This window comes from Canis lupus, chromosome 3 (assembly GCF_003254725.2).
Source record: "Canis lupus dingo isolate Sandy chromosome 3, ASM325472v2, whole genome shotgun sequence".
In the NCBI taxonomy this organism is placed as follows: Eukaryota; Metazoa; Chordata; class Mammalia; order Carnivora; family Canidae; genus Canis; species Canis lupus.
Window position 1 is genome coordinate 67,502,349 of NC_064245.1, and position 9,815 is coordinate 67,512,163.

A 9,815-nucleotide genomic window follows, 5' to 3' on the forward strand; every position below is an offset into this window, starting at 1 on the left:
TTTTTTAAGAGAGAAAGAGAAAGCAAGCAAGCTAGGGACAGGGGGCAGAGGGAGAGGGAGAGAAAGAATCTTAAGCAGGCTCCACGCCCAGTGTAGAGCTCGATGAAGGGCTCAATCTCACCATCCTGGGAACAATGACCTGAACCAAAATAAAAAATCAGACACTTAACTGACTGAGCCACCCAGGTACCCCTTGCTATTAAACAATATTAATGTATTTGTATATAACCTTCATAATATGCTAATATGTCTGTATATGTTGAAGAGTCCTACATTAATATCTCTAGTCCTGACTTCTCACTTAGCTCCAAAATTATACATACTTCATGAAGATATGTGGTCAATTGATATACAATACATATGTTAAATAATTTATAGGTAAATTGCCATTATGATGCACACATGGATGCACACACACACTTGCAGAATACTCTAGGGACAGATGTCTTTAATTAAGTTTATTTTGTAAGTAACCTAACATGGTATTTTGTATATTGTTCATTATGTCAGTGTTCTTCTCTCCAATTAAACTATCCCAGGAACTTTCTGGGTGGTTAATGTATGAGGAAATGGTGCTGAACACTTGTACTGTTAATGGACAAAGAAGTAACAATATCAATGGAATTTAAAAATTTTTGCACTCTGGTTGGGATGACAGGCAATAAAAAAATGCCTTCAGAGAAAGTTCTTTTTGGATAACATTGTTCTGAGAAGACATTGCTTGAGTTTCTGTTTTTGAGGAGAGGTAGAAGTATTGATAAAAATAAAAATAAAGCCATTTGGGATTAATTGGCATGAAACATTTGGCACATGCATTTTACCTGGTTTAAGACTTAAACAGGTATCGGGAAAAATCTTTTTATTGCTGCTCTTATTAAGCCTCTAATCATTCCATTAACATTTATGGAGTGCCAGCGCTTGAGCAGCTGCAATCACACCTGCTCTTAGATGACTTTATTTTTCAAAGTATTTGCTCTATTTAAAGCACTGCATTTTATAAATAAGCTTTATGCACTTAAAAAGAGAACATGCAAAACCCAGGTCGTCTGTGAGTGGAGTCATTATTCCTACATAATAATGTATAATGTGTTCCATATTAACACCTGTGATTTTTTTCCTTAGCATTTCCCACTCCGTGCCCTTGTGGTTTTCCTCTCCTGAGAACTCAGTGCCAGAGAATCACATTACCATTCACTTGTTAGTCTTGTGCCTGGGGCCTCTGAAAGTAGGCAGAGCTTGTCTGAGGCTAGGAGCCTGGTGGGACCTGGTAGTAGGAAAGTGATAGTCACTAACTTTGAGGTGCCCCAAGGCTCCTTGGGGCCACTTCTACAATGGGGTTTTATGCTGCTTCATCACCAAGAACAGACCAAAGACACCCAAATCCTGTCTCATTTCTTAACTCTACCTTGACTCTATGCATACTAGGTATACCAAAGGACTTGGAAGAAAGATCATGAATATCTTTGCAATCAGTGACCTTCTTATGATTTATGTGTGCATGAGAGATGAACTTTGTCAAAGACCAAAAGTATCTCAGAGCTGCTAACTGTGACCTTGGCCAGGGTACTCAGTCACTCTGAGACTCAATTTCCTCACCTGCCAAAGGAAGCTGATGACTGCTGCCCTACCTTCTTCTCTGATATGCAGCAATGCTCTAACTAATTAATTTAGCAGATATGAATTGAGGCTTGGCTTTGTAGGTGCCCAATTCAGTAAAAGGAAGCAAGAGCACGAACATGAATAAAACATGTCTCTATTCTAAGAGTAGTAGCTCAGAGTCTATCAGGAAAGATAAACAAGTGAGGAACTAATGGTGCCAGAAGGTGCGGATGCCATGATAAAGCTACAGGCTATATGTTATGGGAGACTTAAATGAGGGAATGATTAATTCTGTGGTGAGAGGGAGGAGTATGAGAGAAGGCTTTACAGAAAGGATGATTTTTTAGCATCATCTTGAGAAATGAGTAGGAGTTTGCCAGGTAGAGAAAAGTTGGAGGACATTGTACAGAGTGGAGAGCAATCAGTCAAGAAGCTGCACAGGGGAGAGGTATGTGGGGAGAAGCGTGCACTTCATTTCACGGATGCAGGTGCTCTGCCATTGGCAGTGGTTTGCATGGGTAAGGTGGCATTATTGTTAAAATCATATGGAAGTTATTTGAGAGAACTCAGCTCTGGTCTCTCCAATGCAAATGACATGGTTATCAGTCTGGTCTTCATGGCTTCTTTTCTTGTGTTGTTTTGCTAAATTGCATTCTTATCAAAGTTAACATGTGTACTTTATGTGAAATAAAGTAGCAACAAAAACACCCCCTTCCCAACTCCCAGTCCTCAAAGGCAACTGCTTCCAATTATTATAGCTATTCCTCTGGTATCTCTAAGTAATATATCTAGACTGTGCTTGTTTCTCTTTGCTTTGAGACACATTTATCTATTGATTTGTTATGAAAGATTCAACTTTAGCTCACTTTGCCCATTATTCTCCATTTACATTTTGTCACCTTATTTACCCCAAGTAGTTATTTAACAATTATCTATTGGGGCACCTAGGTTAAGTGTCTTACTCTTGGTTTCAGCTTAGGTCATGATCTTAGGGTCTGGCTCCACATTCAGTGTGGAGTCTGCTTAAGACTCTCTCCCTCTCCTTCTGCCCTTCCCCCTTCTCTAAAAAAAATAAATCTAGAAAAAAAAACCCAAAAAACAATTATCTATTTAGTAATTTTTTGGCATATATAAATTATGACTACATAGATATCATTCAAAGCTATGCCTTGCTGTGTACAGTTGTATATTATGATGATTCCCTTCTTTGTATATTATTTATTTTTTTATATTACAAATTGCCTTGATTTGGGGTTTGACTTTCTATATATTCATCCTAAATTATCCCCCCTACAAATATCTAACGGAAGTGTAAAACTTTTTAAAATAGGGACAAATGAGTTGAAGCCTTTCTTCTTTGTTCTTTCTCTTTTTTTGGAGGGATAATCTGCTTTTCCCAGTTTGCACTATTTTTTTTTCACCTTCACCATACATTTGTTTAAATGGGAATTTCTTCCTGCATTTTTTTATGTCAAATGCCACCAGAGGAAAAGTTACTATTTTTTAGAAAAGATATCAAAGATCTGAGAATTTATTTTTATGCTTATTCTTTTTTTAAATATTTATTTTAGAGAGAGAGAGAGAGATTTTAGAGAGCAAGAATGGGAGGAAGGACAGGGAAAGAGAGAGAGAGGGAATTTCAAACAGACTCCCTGCTGAAGGCAGAGCCCAACATGGGGCTTGATCTCACAACCCTGAGCTCACCACCTGAGCTGAAATCGAGAGTTGGATTATAAACCAATTGCACCACTCAGGCGCCCCTTTATTTTTGTGCTCATTCTTGATTGACATTTTGACAGAGAATAGAATTCCAGTTTGTAGTCACCTTTCTGACAGAATTATTATGGGATTTCTCCACTGTATGCAAGCTTCTGATGTGTGGTGACCATGGAGATGTACAGCTCTGATTTTCCTGAGAGAAGGAACTTGAGATTGCTCTGGGATTATGACAAATTTGTGATCACTATGACTTGGGGTGGGGCTCCCTTCTCATGGGCAGCTCCAGTCAGTAAGCAAGCATGATGAAATCTTAGGGCTTGTCTTTTTCTCTCCAGGGTGGGAGTTCTCTAATGGGCAATCTTTGGGGGGAATTCCATTCTGGGTCAGCTGAGACTTTGTCAGACCTGCATTGTGGTTTGAAGCTTCTCCTACCCAATGCTACGTTCTCCCCTCTTCCTCTCATAGGTGTCAAATTGGCACCATGGTCTTATTATCTATTGTAAAAACTGTTTAGAAAATTCCCTCATTTTATCTTCTTGACCTACTCTGTCCTCCATTTTGCCTGTTATATTCAGGTCAGTAGGGAGTTAAGACTCAGCACTGGGCTTCTGCTCTTCTAAGTCAGCTACTATGTAAGTATAAGCCTCCCTTCTTACAAAATGTTCTTCATGACTCTTATCTGTTGAATCATTATAGTGGGACACCAAAGCCACTCATTTCTTCTATCTTCCAGGAGTTGGCTGTCATGCAGATGGCTCAGAGGTTAGTTGCCCTCAGCCTAGGGGAGCTGCTTACCAAGTTCACACCCCTCCTGGGTAGCAGCCTGCATCCAATCACAGGCTAATATTTGGTTGCAAAGACACCCCTAGCCATGCCTCCCTTAGGGATATTTTATATGGCCTTCTTAGCTATAGATGTTTCCACTGAGTTTTTTACTTGCATTTAAAGCTACAGTTCAGTCTCTCCCTATGCCAGTCCTTACCCCCTCATAGGTTTTGAATCCAAGGTTACTCACTCATAAACTCTGACACACAAAAATCTCCATCTTAGAGTCTTTTTTCCAAGAAGCATGAACTTAGACATATCTCTATTCTCAATTTATTTGTCCTTTTGCCTATACCTTTTAAAAAAGTTTTTTATGGCATTTCAGTGGGGTTTTAGATGAGGGTAGAGATTATTTGCATGTTTAATTTGCCATAGTTAAATAACAATTTGATCTGTTACATATTTCATACAGATTATGAAGAATAGTTGATAGGCTTTCTGTTCCTCTCTTTGGGGATTCTAAGAGGAATCAAGGACAAAGTGGAGAAATACTGTCCTCAAAAATCCATAATTAGTTTTCTTTACAGGGATGAGGAACAGGAATTCCAGTAGATGGAGTAATAAAGGAAATACAAGCATGTTTCATGGCTCATGGTTTCTCTTTTCTGGCCAAGAGTCTAAATCTCTGATGAGCCACCTACCATGAACTAAGTTTTGTAAGGGACATAAGCTTAGAGAATTTTTAAAAAAATATTGTATTTATTTATTCATGAGACACACAGAAAGAGGTAGAGACCTAGGCAGAGGGAGAAGCAGGCTCCATGCAGGAAGCTCAATGTGGGGCTTGATCCCGGGACCCTGAAACCACGCCCTGAACTGAAGGTAGATGCTCAACCTCTGAGCCACCCAGGCGTCCCAAGCTTAGAGAGATTAATCTTTATTATGAATTCAAACTTTAGCCCAGATCTCTATTTGGTCTTTTATTTTGGAGATCTGGTGGAACAATGCTCTTGAGGAGTGAGACTTTTAGTGTCGGCTTATTGACCCTGCTGGGAGTAGCTTTCCTGTGTCCTCTTTCCTGTGGGCCCTTACTTGAACTTAATTGTTGGGTCCTCCTGACCTTACTGCTAACTGTGAAACTGACTTCAAATAGGACAAAGCTCTGGGCCTCTCTACTCATCATGAAAACATGAGGTGAAAGGAGGGGGATGCAGAGAAACTGTCCTTTCCTGAGGGATATGTATATCCCCTTCTCTCCTCTCCCTAAAATAAATCTTCTAGAAGGTCATCTACCTGCAGGATGTGAAGACATTCATGTTTCACTTTTCACAAAGTTGTATTTACTGCATGGGGTACGGAAACATTCTTGATTCTTTCCTTTAGGCTAGAATGCAGACAAATGCACAATTTATATAAGCTGGGCCCACTGCTGTCTTGAGAGAGCCAGATGTAGTCAACACAGATCTTATATTCATCTCAGGTATCTTCTCTAGAATAAGACTGCAGCTTAATCCAGAAGAGAAAGGAATCTGAGTAGATGACAGAGCAGTGCTGCCCTCTGAATGCAGTGGGCATTGTTTACACCAAAATACACTGGGATGATGGTTATGAACTATTTCCACTTCTTACCACTGCTCCCCCAGGAATGGATGGCTTACAAACAGGAAAATAATGAGTCATTTCAACCCAGGTTGGGTAAGGCAGTACTTTTTCTGTGACATTTTATAATTGCATAAAATTGATCTAATTCTGTTCAAATGAGGGATCCCTGGGTGGCGCAGCGGTTTGGTGCCTGCCTTTGGCCCGGGGCGCGATCCTGGAGACCCGGGATCGAATCCCACATCAGGCTCCCGGTGCATGGAGCCTGCTTCTCCCTCTGCCTGTGTCTCTGCCTCTCTCTCTCTCTCTCTCTCTGTGACTATCATAAATAAATAAAAAATTTTAAAAAAAATAAATAAATCTAACTCTGTTCAAATGGAAGCTCATTCAGGTGTCAGATCAACAAAAAGTGGGGTTTCGGTTACTTCTTTACCATTTCTGAATTTCAATTAATCTTTTGTGCCAGAATGAAATGGCAGATGTGCTTAAGTGCCTTTCTATGGAAAGAAGAAGTGAAGGAGCTATATCACCAGTATATCCTTACTATATACCATGAACAATTATAATGACCTTATCTTGTTTAATTCTTTTTACCACCTTATGGTTATGATAATGCAACCTGCTTAGAGATGAAAAAACTCACGTATAGAGAGGTTAAGTAACTCATCAAGTATCATACAGCTGATAAGGAGCAGAACTCAGGCTGATAGGACATGAAACTCCATGACTGTTTGCTCAGTTATAAGCTGGTTCTTTTTTCTTTTCTTCCAACACATTTTGATAGTTTAGTTTTAATGCTTATCTTTATTTTATATGCAAAATGATGACGGAGGGAATAGAAAATGAGATTTGTACAGCTCTTTCTAATAATTTGTTTCTTTTTCATTACTCTCACATTCTTTTCACGATTTGTCTCAATAAATCTTTCTTCTATCCCAGCCCAGAGAAAAATAAGATAGAGGGCTCATCTAAAGAAGTGAACAAACACAGGCACAAGACAATCTGTCTTGGTGATCATAACCATGACCATTATCCATGAAGGCAGAAGCAGTTTAAACTCTGTTCTTATCACTTCCAGGCTTAAACTCTGAGATGCATCTGGAGTGTCCCTGGGGCACAGACAGGAATATTACTTATCATTAGTGACGGGGTCACAGTACTTCCTTCATGAAGAACAGATGGAGGGACCTAGAGTACAGCCTTATTGAAGAACAAGTAACATTAACTAACTACTAATTCTTAGAGAAATTATGATGGGATCACATTCTTCTAAGTTTCTGTTATTATAATATTGGATAAATGTTGTCAAAGGTGGGTCTTTCCCCATATAAGACAGAATGACAGTGAAATACTTTTTATCTCAGAACCAGAAACCCCAAGATTTAATCCTAGTGCATGTGTTTATGCCTGGAGGTGGAATCACATCCTGTTGTCTCTCTCAGTCTCAGATTGTATGTCAGACCAGTCTGAGCCCTGGACGTGTTTGCAGGTGCTTATAGAGACTTGACTGTTGCTTTATCCAGGCTAACTGACATTTCACACTGAGGAAAGTGTTACCTGCAGGCAGTCTTCAGAGAGCCTGAATCTAACATTTCCCAAAATGGGAGGGAAGGTATGAGGGTATTAGAAGTTCTTAGAGGTAACCTCCAAACTAGATGTGAATCCCTGTGGTTAGGTCCTATTTCCTTCTGTTACTGGGCAGTGCTTCATCCATCTTATCTCCAGATTTTCCATTAATGCTTGTCTTTAAATAAAGACTCTTGAATGTCTTTTTAAATCACATTATTGGTTTATCATGTCCAGGATGTGAATTCTAGATAAATTTACATAAAAATCATGCATGAATTATTATGTCTTACATCACCAAATTCATGTTAGGTTTATATTATTACATATGTGAATAGATTTTTTTAACTCCGGTATTTTTTTAAGTCTACTTTCTCAAGTGATCAAATAGTTCAACTCTTAAGTATATTAGAACACCAGGGATCCCTGGGTGGCACAGCGGTTTGGCGCCTGCCTTTGGCCCAGGGTGCGATCCTGGAGACCCGGGATCGAATCCCACATCGGGCTCCCAGTGCATGGAGCCTGCTTCTCCCTCTGCCTGTGTCTCTGCCTCTCTCTCTCTCTCTCTGTGACTATCATGAATAAATAAATAAAATCTTAAAAAAAAAAAAGAACACCAATAGTAAGGGAATGTTCTTGATAGAATATATTATATCACATAGATATTACATTTATAAAATCCAGCTTCTACATATTCTTTTGTTAAATACATCTATAATATTTAAATTTTTCATCAAGTGTGGTTATCTCTGTAAGTGTCTGAAGAAAAAGAAAAAAACAAACAAACTATAAAAGTTGATAGAAAAACAATAGGCCTAAACTTCTTGGTCTTTTACAGCATACATTTTTTTTTTTCTAAAGACTTGTAAGTTGTGCAAAGAAGTAGAACATTTTAAAACTACAATTTCATGGATAACACTATCTGTTTCTTAACTGGAAGTGAATATGATTTATGTATAAGGACCATATATCTCTAAACTCAAATCTGAATATATGATCAAAACATTTTTTTTCTTTCTGCTTTTGAGTTTATGTGAAAAGATCTCATTGAGATTCAACAAATTATTCATTTAAAAATTAGGGGAAAGATGGAAAAATATATTTATTTGCAATATAGGAAAAATCAGGAACTTGTCTTTCTCATAATTCCCATCCCACAAGAGGCTTGTTGAAAGGCAGCAGGCTTAAGTTTAAAGAGACATGATTTTTGAAAGTAAAAAGATCTGAGATATCAGCTCCTCCACTTACTAGTTGTTTAATCTCTTGTAAACTATTAGTCATATAGGGAAGTGGTCTTGCTTTGCCTGTCCTCCCCCCACATCACACTCCATGCACACCAGGCTCCTACTGAATCACCAAGGAGTGATCATATGACCAAGACATGCCAGTTAGAATTCCTTTCCAGGGATTTTTAAAAATAGGATTAGGGAGAGCTATTAGTAGGTTTAGAGATTGCTGTTTTGGTGTAAAGAATGAAGCCTAGGAAGAACAATACACAGGGATAGAAAGAGAGAAAGTTCTAGTGAGTTGAGTTGTTCTTCAAGCCTAACTATAAGCCTGCTTCCTTTATTATTTGCCTCTTTCCCTCCTAGGTCATCTGTGTTTTGTTTAATTACATAAGCCAGGGAATTATATTTTTATTTAAATCATTTGAGTTTTGTTTCTGACATATGGTAAAGAAGGATTCCTAATATTCAATGTCTGTGTCTCTAATACCTCTTGCAAAATATGATGACAACAGTGAAATTATCATGATGAAGGAATAAATTGACAAAATGCCTTACATGAAGCAGAATATCATACCTAATGCCCACCATTTGGAAAGTTCCTTTAATCATTCTCTACTTAAATAATTTATACGAGACCATAACATCAAATTAATGCATTTATTATCAATTTGAAATAAAAAGTGTTGAGTCATGAACAAAAACATCAGTATAGGATTTTGATACAGCATAAATTAAAAGATTTTAGAGAAATGACATTTTAACCTAAGTTCATTACTTTCTAAATGTGTGATTTTGAGCAATTTGCTTTATAATTCAGCATCTAAATTCCCTCATGAATAAAAAAAAGAATGCTACTTCTCATTTCACACTACCAATCTCAGATACAATGAAAGGGCAAATGTAGTAAGTACTCAATTGGTCTTACTTTTCTCCCTGAAATTATCTATTCATACATAGTCTGACTCCAGCGGTGATCTGAAGAATATTAATTCATAAGGAGATTCATGACATCCAACAACAAGTCTATATCATGTATGTTCAAGTGAAACAATGACTGGTCATCAAGAAGACTGAGTCAAATGTAAAAATATGATCCCCCTTTTTTTCCCTAAGATTTTAATGGTAGAAAAAAGAAATCCAACTCTTCCTTTGGGTTAGGAGTGGGGCTCCTATAGGAAAAGAATCAACATGTTATTATGTATTCCCATTCATTTTCCAATTCCCCTTCAAATCATGAAGTTGAACTGATTGAGGATACAGACATAAGGGAATAAGTAGGGGACTTAGGCCCAAGGGGGCCCTAGCTTCTTTTGACTTGAACAACTGATTATTACTTTT